Source organism: Helianthus annuus, chromosome 2, assembly GCF_002127325.2.
Source record: "Helianthus annuus cultivar XRQ/B chromosome 2, HanXRQr2.0-SUNRISE, whole genome shotgun sequence".
Taxonomy (NCBI): domain Eukaryota; kingdom Viridiplantae; phylum Streptophyta; class Magnoliopsida; order Asterales; family Asteraceae; genus Helianthus; species Helianthus annuus.
Genome location: NC_035434.2, coordinates 7,074,069 through 7,090,623, shown reverse-complemented (window position 1 = coordinate 7,090,623; position 16,555 = coordinate 7,074,069). Strand labels below are relative to the sequence as shown.

Sequence of the window (16,555 nt, the reverse complement as noted above, 5' to 3'; positions counted from 1 at the left end):
TAGTATAAATATTAGGTTAAAAGGGGTTAAAAGTGACAAAACACGACAATACAAGTCCAGAGACCAAATCTGCCAAAAAAGCAAAACTTGGCCCCTTGACCTGGATGCAGACCGTATCCACTTTTCCATACGGTTCATAACCACTACACTGGAAAAATAAAAATAGCTGTTAACAGCCTGCTTATTCCTTAGCCTCCAAGCTCGTGATTTTCCACCAATTCACCTCATTTGAACATGTATGATGACACTCATCAGTCCATAACATCTCATGGGACACTTGGCTTGATTTGGTGATTATTTGATCACTATAAATAGCCTTGTTCATCCACATTTCAACTTGGTCATTTCCATTTTCTTTCTCCCACTTTCTTGAAGCTTGCTTCTAGCTTTTGGAGGCCTCTTACTCTGAGTTCTTATAGCGTTCTTCAACACAAGTTCTTATAGTGTCTTCAAAACATGTATGTACTCTTCCTAGTTCTTTCATTTATTTTAGTTATTTTATGCCAAAAGTCAAACAATTTAACTTTCTGTTTGACTTTCGGTTCTGACCATTTTTGGTAAAGTCAAAGTTCAATTGAACTTAGCAACGTGATCGTAATCACGAAGGTTATAATTCCTTACGATTGCACCTTATGATTACCATGTTTACTAGGCGAAGTGACGAGTCAAAGTTTTACAAATTAAAACTGAAAAAATGCGCAAAAGTGCATTTTATGACGAAAACATTTTCGGGTTTTAAAACTTAAAGTTTTTACACCAAATCTGTTACACCCTCAACTTCCACAGGCGGAGTTCTATCGGGAGGCGTGTGACAAACCAGGATCACAGTCATTAGTCATACTGAACGACCACTATATGAGTTTAAAAAAAATTCTTGTTTGCTCATTCATGAGAATACTGTTTATACAATTTAGTTGCGGAAGCGTAACAATTATAAAGCCAAAATAATTAATGTAATTTAAAGTTGTGTCTAAAAATTTGATGAAATCAATGTGACTACGAAATGCATCCTTGTCCTGATGTGTGCTACCTTAGCAATCTGAGAAAGACATGCAAGAACAAGTGTCAACACATAATGATGAGTGAGTTCACAGGTTTTAGGTTACAGTTATAAAGTAAGTTGTTTCTCAAGTGTTTTCCAGTGTTTCAATCCCAAAACAGTAAGTTGAAGTGTTTAGCAGTTACTTGTTATATTTGTAGTTAGCTAACCTAAGTTACGTCAACAAAGTGTTCGATCCGAAGCTGACGTTGCTGCCCCTGTTGTGCCAGGTCTATCACCAACCAAGGCTAAGTGTTAGGCAAATTCTACACCCGTGACCATCAACGTTCGGTCTAGCTGGAGCGACCAGCTCGAGTGGGGCTTGTTGGGCCCAGTAGTACTACTAAAAATTCCCTCGCTATAATCCAATACTAACGGCATCGTAAATTTTAAGGGGACTGACATGTGATAAATGTTACTTAGTGACCATAACTAATATAACAAAAACTCTAACAGTTGTGTCGTTACCTTAGCGTAACGTTGTGACATTACTTTATCGCAATGTAGTGCATGCTTTCTCCCTCTGTGTTTTAAAAACATTTAAAAGGGTAGGGGCCGGGAACTCACCTTAGTGTGCGTGTTATATCCAAAAGTGCTATGTATCAATGACACGAACTAGCATAGCATGCAAATAATCACCAAGACATCCCTAATAATATTAGCACATCGTAAGTAACTAATACTAGGGTAAAGTTATTTCATGTGTGCTCGAGCTCTACCGAATCGCTAAACGTGCGACCCGATGGTAAGGTTATTACTATGATGCAATAGTAAAAACAGATTTGCTTAACCCCACATATATCCCATATATGTATTAAGCCTTAAGAACAACTTAGTTCTCATACGATTAAATATATATGTATATATATATATATATATATAAGTATATTCACAAAATCGTGTTAACGCGTATGTAGGTGTGTGTTTATATTAGAACAGCACGGTTGTAAACCGGGTAATATATTAATACGGTTTTCCAAATAATCGTCATTCACACCAATAACTAAATCTAAATAAAGCAAACTTATCAGAGTTCCCGTAAAGTATATACATATAAATATTAAGTGTATGATGCATAGCCAAATAATAAGGTAAGAACGCTCTTGCGTATTATTTACGATTGCTTAAATAAATATTATTATTTGTTCATTTTATCTGATTTAGATAATATCGAAATACCCCAAATAATATTATCAAATATACTATTATCATTATGTTTCGGATCTCGTCTGAACATACAATCGAAATGAATATGGGATATTATATGTATTTAAAAAAATCATCCGATATAAACTAAAAGCCAAGTTTAATATTAAGAGCTCGCTTCATCAGTTGCAAGCGTCCACCAAAACAGACATATACTTTATATTTCTCTTTACAAAATCATTCGAATCACGACATGCTTTTGTCTGCTTTAAAACACATAAGATATATTATAAATTCTTAAGAAAATCGGGCAGAGTTTCCTCTGTTTTGTAACAACCTGACAACCCAAGTTGTTGTACGTTTCCCAAATATCAAGTTACAACACAAATATATTAAACACAAAATATAGCTCGATGCGTTGTCGTGTCCGACTAATACCATGTCGTCTCAATACAAAGTTGTATACTTTTATTAGTCTATATTATATACATATTTGTGTAAAAGTTCAACTCGCGAATGCCACGCCTAATATTCATAGTTTCTACAAGTCTTATTCGTTCATTGGGTCGGGTTCGGGAGCTCGGTTTTTCACACGCGTTTGATATATTTTCACAACAATTATATACAATAAATTATTGTGTGAGCGTTACCATCACGAGCCGAAACTGACTTTGATACTAAGACCCGAGCATAGACTAGAGCTGGTGAGTTGACTAGGGTTGACCAGTTGACCGACTTTGACCCGCTGACCCGACATTTGACTGACCCGAACCTTGACCACATTCATAACCAACGAAATCACCGTTGTCCCACAGCTCGGCTGCCAAAACGAACCCGCACAATAATCACACCATCATCCTCGCTAGACAAGCTCCAACCAACACCACAACCACAAATGACACAAACTCGTCAGATTGAAGCTTGAAAGAATGGATCAAAACATAATGAGTGTAAAAGAAACTGAGAACTAACCGGAGTTCGTTGAATCTCACTGGAAAAACAAGATCAGAGAAAAGAAATGTTATGGGACCCTAACCGTCGGACCTGAAAACGTAGCCTCCCGATCTGAGTTTGTCGGACGTTGCCCTAGTCGACTCCGCCCCTTTCGGCCATAGCATCACCGCCGCCATCCGTGGTGGTTCACAACACCACCACTAAACCCGACGCCAAATTCCGTCGCCGCATGACACCAACAACCACCCCGCGTCGCCGTCAGCTTCAAAGGAGGGGGTCGTGCTGCCACTATTGTTGCCTTGCGCTGCCGCGTGGGACCATCAGTGAGTGGGTGGCCAGTCGCCGGTCTTCGGGAACCACCAGGGGCACACCTTTATCTCCATCTCTCTCTCTCTCAATCTATACATCATCTACACACACAAGTGTGTATTTTGTGCAGGTTGGTGTGTTTGAGAGAAACAAGTGGGGCAAGAAATGTTTGCTTATGTATTTCTGAGAAAATTGCAGAACTTGATTTCAATCAAGAAATAGAGGTTGATAAAGATTGAGATGCTGTTAGTTGCTGACAAAGCATAAAGCGTCACAACAACAAGATGTACCTGAGTCAGAAGAACCAGATACGAGTCATCGTCTGACAATGATATTACTCTCGAAGAAGTACCTGTGAACCTGCTTGAAAGTGAAAGATCGAAGAAGAAAAAAGCTGTTGAGAATCCTCCTCTCACATTCTTTTTGACAAAAATGTTTCAAGCAAAGCTGATCGAGATCCTGATATGAAGCTAACCCCATGAGAAGAAGAAAAATACCTAGTGCTAAGAGTCTAGGGGGAGATTGTTAGGTCCTAGAAGTGTGAGACTAACATATCAAATATACGTTAGGCCATGTGGGCTAGGCAAGCCCAAGGGGAGCCCATGTGGGGAGTGGGACACGTGAAGTAAAGCCCTTAAAAACCCCTGTCCACGACAGGTGCTGAGTCCAAACTATAGTACTATCGTTGCTAAGGTGTCAGGCAACAATCACTGTGTTAACATAACATACAAGCATTCATTGAATAACACGTAGCATGCAATAACGGTTAGCGTATAAATAATGTTTGAGTTGTGTGTCGATTGTGATTTAGAATAAGTAACGTATGTAACACCCAAAAGTGCGTAAAGCAAAAAGGGTTCGAGTATAATCACAGATAGCGTTTAACAAGTAAACACTCTCTTGGATTGAAGGGAGCGCTAAGAGAGATTACCTGAACAGTTAACGATAGCATAAGCGATGAATGACGCGTAAATTGGTGAAAGTGACTAAGTGTCGAGTGGCAATCCGATCGGATGGCCATCCGATCGGTTGACCATTCGATCGGATGGCCATTCCATTGGATTGACATTCGTTTGGTAAGGATGTGTTTGTGTATGATGGTTTTGAAGTTTTTGTTGTAGCATTTTGAAAACAGAGAAGTATCTCTACCTTTCAGGTCGTCGATCGAACGGTCGCTCGATCGGATAGCGATCCGATTGGAAGGACACTTAGTGAGAACAAGTTCCCAGCAGGATTGTCACTCGATCGGATAGCAATCCGATCAGATAGCAATCCATTAGAACTGATGTTCTTTGAAACTATGAAAATCATTAAGTATCGAAGTTCCAAATGTCACATGATCGGATGGTCTTTCGATCGGATGGCTATCCGATTGGACAGCAATCCGTTCGACGTTCAGATACTTTGAAAAGTTTGAAGTGAAAGTTTAAGTGTTGAACCAAGTGCGGTCTGATCGGATTGTTGTTCGATCCGATGGCTATCCGATCCCAACGAACCCAATCGTCTTGAACTTGATTATTTTTGAAAGTTTTGCAATTTGATTGAGACGGTATGATAACGTACTAAACAACGGAACCTCGTCAAGTCCCAAGTCGTTCGACCGAACAGGAATCACCCTAGTCCGATCAGTTGACTGTCCCTTGTCGGTTGTTCATGTTTATCCCGAAATCGATGTCTCGTTGGTAGAATCCAGATCTCAAACCGACCTATCACTAGAGAAGAGTAGAAGGCCTAAATGGACTCTGTTTCTATCGGTTTTGAGTGCATTGAGTGTAAAAGAGTTGAAAGAAAGTTAGAAAAGTTCCTTTCAATCCTTTTAACTTTAATATGTTTAGATCTATGCGAAAACATTGTTTAATCATGTGGAAATCCTTCAGATCTGAGTTGTTCTTGGTGGAATGAGGCCAAAACTTGAAGTTCATAAGAACTCCATGATGACATCATCCTAGAACACCTCAAATCCACTGATTTCACGGTTAAAAGTTAAGATTCAAAAGAGAAAATGATGAAGAGGTGTGTGTAGATCATATAAGTACAAGATTTGAGTTGAAAACTTACAAGAATCGCGAGAAATCGAGAGAAATGAGGGCTTGAGCGCGACTGGTCGAGTGAGGGAGCTGTCACATCAAGTGATGTGACAGGAGGGGTATTTATAGGTTGCCAAAAAGGGAAGGAGGGCAAGTGTCGAACAGGATGCACCTCGGTCGGATGACACTCCGATCGGATGGCAATCCGATCGGATGGTCACTCGATCGAGTGGCTCCGACGAGTTGCGTTCCCACGTTTTGATTTGCGTGTTGAGCGTTGCGGTGCGTTTGAGCGAGGTTCGATTACGTGATGAGATAGATTAATAATAACCACACAAATACTATATCTAACATACAATCATTATAATTAACTTGCGTTTAGCGCTTGCGATTAAATTGTGATGCGATAGAGTTGCGATTACGTTTCGATTAATCACCACAAACATAAAGTAAACATGCACAAGTAACACATAAATAACACACACACACGCACACACACACACACACGTAAAAACAATATTCAGAATCTACCCATCAAGGCGCGAATGCGATTGCGATGCGATTAGCGATAAAGCGATAAAACATGCGATAAACATCGATTAAATCTCGATTATTAATAGATACTCCACATAATACAACTAAGGCGATTAAAATAAAAGATTCGATGACAAGTCAAAGAAGTCAAAACAGTAGTTTAGTAAGGAGTGACAGATCGCAATTAGCAATCTTTTCTTCCTTTGACTTCAATCTTGACTTTGACTTTCGTAACACGGGGTGTTACAAAACACATGTTGCTTTCTATATCGAGTGCATGTATGGTACAAGAATTGTAACCATCATAATATCAAATGCATGTGATAACATACCATCGCAACGCACAGACATTTGTTGATTCTATATATATCCAGAAGTAACAATAAGAATCAATGATATTAAAGGCATCATAACACAAACATAAGGACATATTTCTAAGTTTAAGAGAAAACTAAACTACCGATTAAAAATACTAAATTTAAGCCAACTTGATATCCTTAAGAGGGTTCTTTTCATCAAGGGATGTATAATTAAGTTGTAAAATGCAGGAAAGTAAATTATGAATTTGAACATTCTGTACAAAATTTAAAGCAAAAATTTATAATGTAATAAACAATGTTGTTACGAGAGATGTTAAAATAAAACAACCACATTTTGATTCTTACAATCATAAACCTAACTTGCAACAACCATATTTACTTCCCTCCATTATTATATAGCAACATAACTAATATAACTCACAATGATTAAAAATATTTTTATTGTGCATTATTTTAATTGTAACATGTAAAAATTTTGTTTATTCTAAAAAATCATAACATATATGTGGGTATAAATACATAAATGATATAAAAAACTGATGTACACGTACAACTCATACACATAAACCAACATGTACATATTTGTAAGTAGTTGGCACATACATGAATGATGCACGTAACAAACTAGTAGTTTGTTGAGTTCACCTAATTCCCATGTGCAATTCTAGTAGTTTGTTGAGCTCACCTAATTCCCATGTGCAATTATAGTAGTTTGTTGAGTTCACATAATTATCATGTGCAATGTTCAAATGGGTAAACTAGACTACCAACCAGCTATTCAAATGTTCATATAAATACATGATGTATCTCCACTAAAGCCCTCCACATCTTTAAGATTCATAGAAGTAATACAACCTTATAGTTAAAAAACAAAATGATGAAGCACGTTAAATCATATGCGATGGTAGTTCTCCTGTTGATGATTTGTTACACAGGTAAGCTCTGGTTATGATAATATTTTTGCATGTCACATGTTTTAAATAAACATCCTAATCAACATCCTGGCTTTTGGATTTTAAGGTGGGAAAAGGGATCTCAATGACATCAAACCCTTTGAGGGTCCATCACCAAAACAGTGTAGTCTACAATGTTATCCAAACAGATCTGAAAATATGTTTTGTTGTTCAAAGGGAATGCTGCAGCACAGATGAAGATTTTTTTTCTCTAAAATGTCCAAGATTAAAAAATTATAATTCACAATGATTAAAAATATTTTTATTTTTAATTGTAACTTGTAAAAATTTTGTTTATTCTAAAAAGCATAACATATATGTGGGTATAAATACAAAATGATATAAAAAACTGATGTACACGTACAACTCATACACATAAACCAACATGTACATATTTGTAAGTAGTTGGCACATACATAAATGATGCACGTAAGAAACTAGTAGTTTGTTGAGTTCACCTAATTATCATGTGCAATACTAGTACTAGAATTGTAACCATCATAATATCGAATGCATGCGATAACATACCACCGCAACGCACGGGCATTTGTTGATTCTATATATATCCAGAAGCAATAATAAGAATCAATCATATTAAGAGCATCATAACACAAACATATTTTTGCTTCTGGATATATATAGAATCAACAAATGCCCGTGCGTTGCGGTGGTATGTTATCGCATGCATTCGATATTATGATGGTTACAATTCTAGTACTAGTATTGCACATGATAATTATGTGAACTCAACAAACTACTATTATTGCACATGATAATTTGGTGAACTCAACAAACTACTAGTTTCTTACGTGCATCATTCATGTATGTGCCAACTACTTACAAATATGTACATGTTGGTTTATGTGTATGAGTTGTACGTGTACATTAGTTTTTTTATATCATTTATGTATTTATACCCACATATATGTTATGCTTTTTTAGAATAAACAATATTTTTACAAGTTATAATTAAATTAATGCACAATAAAAATATTTTTAATCATTGTGAATTATAATTTTTTTATCTTGGACATTTTAGAGAACAAAATTCTTCATATGTTGCAGCATTCATTAGTTTTTACCTTTGAACAACAAAACATATTTTCATATCTGTTTGGATAACATTGTAGACTACATTGTTTTGGTGATGGACTCTCAAAGGGTTTGATGTCATTGATATCCCTTTTCCCACCTTAAAATCCAAAAGCCAGGATGTTGATTAGCATGTTTATTTAAAACATGTGACATGCAAAAATATTATCATAACCATAGCTTACCCGTGTAACAAATCATCAACAAGAGAACTACCATCACATGTGATTTAACATGCTGCATCATTTTGTTGTTTAACTATAAGGTTGTATTACTTCTATGAATCTTAAATATGTGGAGGGTTTTAATGGAGAAAAATATGTATTTATATGCACATTTGAATAGCTGGTTGGTGGTTTAGTTTACCCATTTGAACATTGCCTATGATAATTAGGTGAACTCAACAAACTACTAGAATTGCACATGGGAATTAGGTGAACTCAACAAACTACTAGTTTCTTATGTGCATCATTCATGTATGTGCCAACTACTTACAAATATGTACATGTTGGCTTATGTGTATGAGTTGTACGTGTACATCAGTTTTTTATATCATTTATGTATTTATACCCACATGTATGTTATGCTTTTTTAGAATAAACAAAATTTTTACAAGTTACAATTAAAATAATGCACAACAAAAAATATTTTTAATCATTGTGAATTATATTAGTTATGTTGCTATATAATAATGGAGGGAAATAAATATGGTTGTTGCAAGTTAGGTTTATGGTTGTAAGAATCAAAATGTGGTTGTTTTATTTTAACATCTCTAGTAACAACATAGTTTATTACATTATACATTTTTGCTTTAACTTTTGTACAGAATGTTCAAATTCATGATTTACTTTCCTGCATTTTACAACTTCATTATACATACCTTGATGAAAAGAACCCTCTTAAGGATGTCAAGTTGGCTTAAATTTAATATTTTTAATCGATAGTTTAGTTTTCTCTTAAACTTAGAAATATGTCTTTATGTTTGTGTTATGATGCCATTGATATGATTGATTCTGATTGTTGCTTCTGGATATATATAGAATCAACAAATGCCCGTGTGTTGCGGTGGTATGTTATCGCATGCATTTGATATTATGATGGTTACAATTCTAGTACCATACATGCACTCGATATAGAAATCAACATGTGTTTTTCATCGATCGAAGATCAAAGACCACAAAAACGAACACATCTACCGGCACCAATTTTGTTCAAACGTTTTCGATCAGTTTAGATTGTCACGGTAGTAGAACAGATAATCATCTATCTTCACCGAAAAATTTGTAGATATGAATAATTATGGAAAGCGGTTACCATAAAATTGAATACAAATACCAGTACTGGTGTTGTTCGGTTTTGTACGGCAGAGCCGGCTTTTGGGCCGGCAACCCGTGCCGTCGCTCGAGGCCCAAATTTTCAAAGGGCCCAAAAGGTTATTATAAGCTTTTATATATATAGTAAATGATGTACTTATTATATGCATTCGTTTATTGCACATAAAAGTCTTGGTGGTGGAGTGGAATAAAAACATTCTCAAGATAATGTTGAGGTCTCAAGTTCAAGCCTTGGTTCCTTAGCAAGGTTTTATTTTTTTAATTCATTTCCTCTTATTACAATTTTGGGCCCGATTTTTTATTTTGCCCGAGGCCTAAATTATTTTAAGAGTTCTCGCAGACGTCTCTGTTGTACGGTAGCAATATCATCTATGTTTTTAAAAAATAAAAGAGCAATAAAAAACATTTTCAATAAAAAATGTATCATAATGTTGCCAAAAAATAATACAAATACCGGTAATGATGTTGTTCTGTATGGTACCGTAGCAATATTATGTATGTTTATTAAGAAACCAATAAAAACATTTTCAATAAAAAAAATATAACAGAATGTTGCAAAAAAAAATAACATAAATATCGGTACTGATGTTGTTCGGTATGGTACGGTAAGGTAGCATTATGATGTATGTTTATAAAAAAACAACAAAAACATTTTCAATAAAAATCATACCACAATGCATTTATCCTTGTTGAATGTTAAATCTTTCTACACTTTCGATAAAAGAATATCATTTGCAACAACTCTTGGTGCATATTTCGTACATCTGTCACTGTGCGAATAGTTAGATAAAGCGTGTGTTGAATATTGTATAGAATAGAGAAAGTTGGACACGATTTTGTAAATGTAAAAGTCCATCCGGACGGATTGCCATCCGGACGGATGACCATCCAGACGGAGGACAATCCGGATGGATGGACACATAGGTAGTTGTCTATAAATAGGGAGTTGGAGTTCCCATTTGGACAAGCTTTGGTTCCCAGAGGGGAAATGTTGTCCAACTGGTCTCGTGGTGCGGTAACATTGTATAATCAATAGAGACCAGACTGTAAGTGACTGCTCGGTGTCGTATCTATCTTCTATTCCTTTATTAGTCGTAACAAACACACCGAACATGTCGTTTTCGTGACCGAGGCTCCGTCAAACTCGCCGGTTCCTGGATTAGCACATTTTATTTTTTTTGTTTTTGAAGTAACTTTTTTGTCGCGGTGTGGAAGCACAAAGTGTGACATCAGCCTCCTTTTCTTGAAGATTTGTCCATCTCATGCAACAAAATGTTATTGATTTACACCCCTCAGCTAACAATCCATTAGACGAAACTTCGCGTAGAACAATATTGAATATCCAAGGAATGATGTTTAATTTTTTTAACTTTTTGGCATTTTACCGAGAAAAAGAACGCCACTAAGTAAAAGTACCTTAAACCTCTAAATTTGGTCATGCTAAACTCAATAATGTTTTGTTGTATGAGATGGACAACATTGTTAATCCTCACTTAGGAAAGATGTCTAACAATGTTGTCCACCCCATGCAGCTAAACTTTATTAAGAACAAAACTGAATCTCCAAGAAATGACGTTTTTGCAATTTTGTGGTTTTTGTATGTTTTGGCGTTTATAAATTGGATGGAAGTTGAGGATAAAGTCAATAAGATTTTACTCAATAAGATGGACAATATCCTCACTTAAGGATTTTGTCCATCACATTGAGTGAAACCCTACCGACAACCAAACTGAATTTCAAAAAAACGTTTTGTTTTAGGAATCTTTGATGTTTGGGTTTTTTTGGCGTTTCTAAGACGAATGGTATATATTAAATATGGCGTTTTGGGTTTGGTGTGTTTAATGGAAGGTCTGAGATGTTGTATATATAGGATGTTTTTGGCGGTTGTTTTAGGCGGGATTTTATTAAAATAAATGCTAGTAATTAAGTCCCGTCGTTTCAGTTACTGTTTGTTTAACTTTATCGTTTAAAAACAAAGTTTGGCATTTTATATCTAATGGCGTTTATATTAGGATGGTGTGTGCTATGTAGGTTAAGGCAGGAATTTAATGGTGTTTTATTCATGAGTTGGCATTTTGTGTAGAGAAGTCAAAAGACTTTTTTTACCCTTAATGAAGCACGCCACACTGATAAAAGTGATGTTATTTACGAAAACGCCACCGTGTCATCTAGTCCATAGATTGTTTTGATCTGACGATCCATAACCGTTTTCTCCGTTCTCACACTTTTCACCGTTTTCTTTAAATCCTGGCCCATATATATTGTGGAGAGTTCAAATAAGAAGAAATTACAAATTAAGAATCCGTTAGGAACCACCCTTTATTGCGAGAACCGCGAGAACCTATGTGAACACAACCAAAAATACCTAAAAAAATCTAAAAAACACATAATTTTTTTTTGATATTTTTTCATCAGAAAATCGCTACATTTCGTTATTAAAAAGAATTTAATTTTTTTTAAATTAAAAAAATTAAGAAATTTTTTTGCTACTAAAAGTAGCGATTTTTTCATACAAAATATTTAAAAAAAATTATGTGTTTTTTAGATTTTTTAAGGTTTTTTGAAGGTTTAGTTTTTAGCATTTAGCTTGGGTGGGGGTGGGGGTGGGGGGGGGGGTTAGGTTTTTGGGAGGTTTAGTTTTTAGCATTTAGCTTGGGGGGGGGGTAAGGATTTTTTAGGTTTTTGGTGGTGTAGTGGGTTTATTTTGTTGTGTTCACATTGGTTCTCGCAATAAAGGTGGTTCTTGTTGGAACGGTTGCGACCCTAAATAGTCAGTAGAGATCGTTCATCTTTGCGTATAAAAGCGGAATCAATGTACACAAAGTAACAACAGCTTTTCCTCTTTAATTCCTTCTATATTGATGCTTTCTGAATCGATTTTGACAGAGTTTCGTTACAAAGCATATGACCAGGTTTCGCTCCAAGTTACAAATGAAATCACACACTAGGATTTATATAGATCAGCTGATTTCGCTCATATGACAGACCATATGAGCGAAACCCCATGTGACTTATCAGCGAAACCCCCTACTAACCTCAAGAGCGAAACCCTAATGTTCTATAAGCGAAATCCCTAACCTATATGTACACATGAGCGAAATAGTCAAGTTAAACCCTAATTTTGACTTTCAAGCTCCAATCTAACCTAACTTGACCTAAGACTCAATGCAAACGTAGTCAACAGACATTTCATGTACCAACAGACTCCCCCTTGGATGTTGACGAAGTCTTCGGCTCCGAGTCTTCAGTCTTGGTCTTTTCTCCAACTCTGTCTTTTCATCGTAAACAGCTATATCTTCACAGGTTCACAATCTTGTCCTGGCTTCATCTTCAGACTCCCCTTTGACTGTTGATCCAGACTCCCCCTTTCACAAACTCCCCCTCTCAGTATGCTAAAATCTGAGGTTTTGATCTGGTTCAAGCTTTGTCATTTAGCTTCCGTGGGAATGATGAAGTCCAAAACCTGTGTCTCAAACATCAAACATTACAAACTTATCTTTTAACACTAACACACAGTCTATCAGTACTAGAAATCCACTCAAGTATTCAGATCCAAGTTAATGACCCTGATCACTCGATTAATCTACCAAGTTCAATTTAATGACCTTGGTTGATCTTTTGACGAATCAAACTAATTTTAAAAACAACACTTTTTCACTTTTTCTGAAAATAACAAGTATCAAGTTAATGAACTCATTTAATCTTGTAAATAACTCAAACTTCAACAAGATAAGCTCTCCTCATTCTTCAGTCCAGAATCTCCTGCATCTGCTTCAACATCTGAGAATCCAACAATCAACTCTCCTCTTTGGTTTGTCGGAAAATAAAGCAAAAATAAAATCTTTTTGAATTTTTAATAAAGTTTCTAAACAAAGAAATGAAATATAGAAACTTAAATTGCAGAAAATAAACAAAGTAAACTATTTACAAACTTATTTTTGGCGAGCGTGTCAGGGAATCATATCAGCTTTTCAGACAAATTACTAGTACCGTTAAGCTTCATTTCATACTCAGACTTAAACAATTCACCTCGATTGTCGATATATTGATCCATCTTAAATTCTCACACAAATTTCAATTTACTCAGGATACGAATTAGATGTCTTATGAACTTAGCTCATTCATGTGTCCAGAATCCCAGATATTCAGTTTTACAGGTGAGTATACCACAGATGATATCTGTAAGGGGTTAAATGCGAGGGCCGTGAGAGCTCAGGTCGATACTTCCGTATACGTAGAGAGATGGCGGTTTCGACTTTCTGGTGTGTCCCCTTTAAAGGATATTTTAGTTACAACAGCAGCGACTATCAACTTTATTGTTTCATCAGCTTGCTGAGGGCGATGCTATGTTTCAAGCATATTGCGAAAAGTATTATTCGGGGACTAGGTCAGAACTTCCATTCAGCAGAAGTCCCAGAATAATACCCCAGATATCACTGAGTATAAAGACCTAGTATCTCAGAATATGGGACCTTTCAAACGAGATTTCAGGGGTTACCTATATATCCAAGTAGTGTTCCCCACGAATTACGCAAGTTTGAAATTTTAGGTTTATATCCTGAATAAATCTACTAAATGTGCGAAAACCTATCGACACATCATTAGTGAAACTGTTTAACTCATTTTATCTTTACAATTCTTTAGCATACTGTAATTGTCTAGCCGATGTACTATCATTTTCCCTATATACACAAGCTCTTTTTCAGTTTTCTATTGTTTTTGGATTTCGAAATTTTTTACTGTTTCTGTATTTTTGCAATTTTTACTGTTTTTGTATTTTCTGAAAATATATCTATATACATCTACTCCCCCTAAATACCAAAACAGGTAAAAAATCGACAAACCATTGCAGATTGTTTCTCGTCTTCATCCGCAACAGTACTCTCATCAACGCCCACAATTCCATCCGACACCGAAAGAAGCTTCATACCATTTAGTTTTAACAAATATTTAAACCGATTTTCATCAAAAGCTTTGGTATGTAAATCAGCTTTCTGTTCGTCAGTGTGGATTTTCTCAATTCGTATCAACTTTTTCTCGAAACAATCGCGAATAAAGTGATGATGAATTTCAATGTGTTTAGTTTTAGCGTGATGTACTGGATTCTTTGTTATATTTATAGCGGCCTCATTATCAACAAAAAGAGGCGTGTTAAGAAACTGCAAATCGTAGTCGCGCATCTGTTGCTGTATCCACGGGATCTGAGAGCAGCAACTACTAGCAGACACGTACTCCGCTTCACATGTAGATAGCGCCACAGACGTTTGTTTCTTACACTGCCAGGTAACCAATCTAGGTCCAAAGAACTGGCATCCTGCAGTTGTTGATTTGGTATTGACTTTGCAGCATCCGAAATCCGAATCGGAATACCCTTCAAGCGTAAAGTCGCCTTTCGTAGGATACCACAACCCCAATGAAGGAGTTCCTTTCAGGTAGCATAATATCCTCTTCACAATAATCATGTGCGAAGGTCTCGGGTTAGATTGATATCTTGCTGCGAGGCACGTTGGGTACATGATATCAGGACGTGAAGCAGTTAAGTACATCAATGAACCTATCATGGATTGGTAGAACGTTTCATCAGCGCTATCTCCGGTGAGATCTGGATGAATCCCATGATTTGTTGCAAGTGGGGTAGCAGTTGGAGTAGAACTTGACATCCCAAACTTCTCTAGAATATCATGAACGTACTTCGTCTGGTGAATGAAAATTCCCTCAGGTAGTTGTTCAACTTGAAGATCCAAAAAGAATTTCATCTCCCCCATTGATGACATTTTGAATTTTTGCTTCATCACCTGTTCGAAATCTTTACACAAAATTTCATTCGTCGACCCAAAGATTATATCATCCACATAAATCTGTACTATCAGAAGATGACCGTCGACCTCTTTAGTGAAGAGAGTGGCATCCACTTTTTCACGTATGAAACTGTTGGCTAGTAGGTGTTGAGACAAAGTCTCGTACCAAGCTCTCGGGGCCTGGTGTAAACCATACAGCGCTTTGTCCAATAAGTAGACCTTGTTTTTGTGAATTGGATCGGTGAAGCCCGGCGACTGTCTGACATAAACCTCCTCTTTGACCTTCCCATAAAGAAACGCCGATTTTACATCTAGCTGATATACTTTGAAGTTTTTCCAAGATGAAAATGCCAGGAAAATTCTGATTGCCTCTAGTCGTGCCACAGGAGCATAGACTTCAGTAAAATCAATCCCTTCCTGTTGACTAAATCCCTGAACAACGAGTCGAGCTTTGTTCCTTACAACAACTCCTCTGTCGTCTCTCTTACACTTAAATACCCATTTTGTATTGATTTTTCTATGACCATTCGGCAAATCCACTAGCTTCCACACTCCCAACTTTTCAAACTGACTTAACTCTTCTTGCATTGCAATGAACCAAGAGTCTTCAGTAAGCGCCTCTTTGTAAGTTCGCGGTTCGATCTGCGAAATGAAACAACTTAGTAAAAATTTAGTTTGTAAAGGTGCTACTGTAGAATAAAAACATGTAAGGCCCTGGTCAATTTGACGTCTCATGCGAACGCCTGCTTGCAACTCTCCAATGATTAACTCCTCTGGATGGTATGAAAGAGTTCGCGGCATTACTTCGCTTGGAACATCTACATTTCCTTCCAGATTAGTAACATTCTGATCTGCATCTTGTTCACCAACTTGGTTTGTTTGACTTGAAATTTGAATTTGCTCCCCCTCAGAATCTGAATCCCCATGATCAAATATCGGCATGTTTTCAGCTTCCTGATTATCATTCTCACCCGACTGATTATCTTGAGCAACTTCATTCTGTTGGACATCATCGTGTTCACCGGCCTTACTAGGACCTGGTTCATCAT

At 36.5% G+C, this 16,555-nt stretch overlaps 1 long non-coding RNA gene across 1 annotated transcript; it reads left to right on the top strand.

Annotated features, from left to right (window-relative positions):
* The first annotated feature begins 6,650 nt into the window (after positions 1-6,650).
* Positions 6,651-9,733, top strand: LOC110909041. The gene is made up of 2 exons (XR_002575092.2): positions 6,651-7,264; positions 7,350-9,733. It is a non-coding gene; the product is annotated as an uncharacterized LOC110909041 (long non-coding RNA).
* The last annotated feature ends 6,822 nt before the right edge of the window (positions 9,734-16,555 follow it).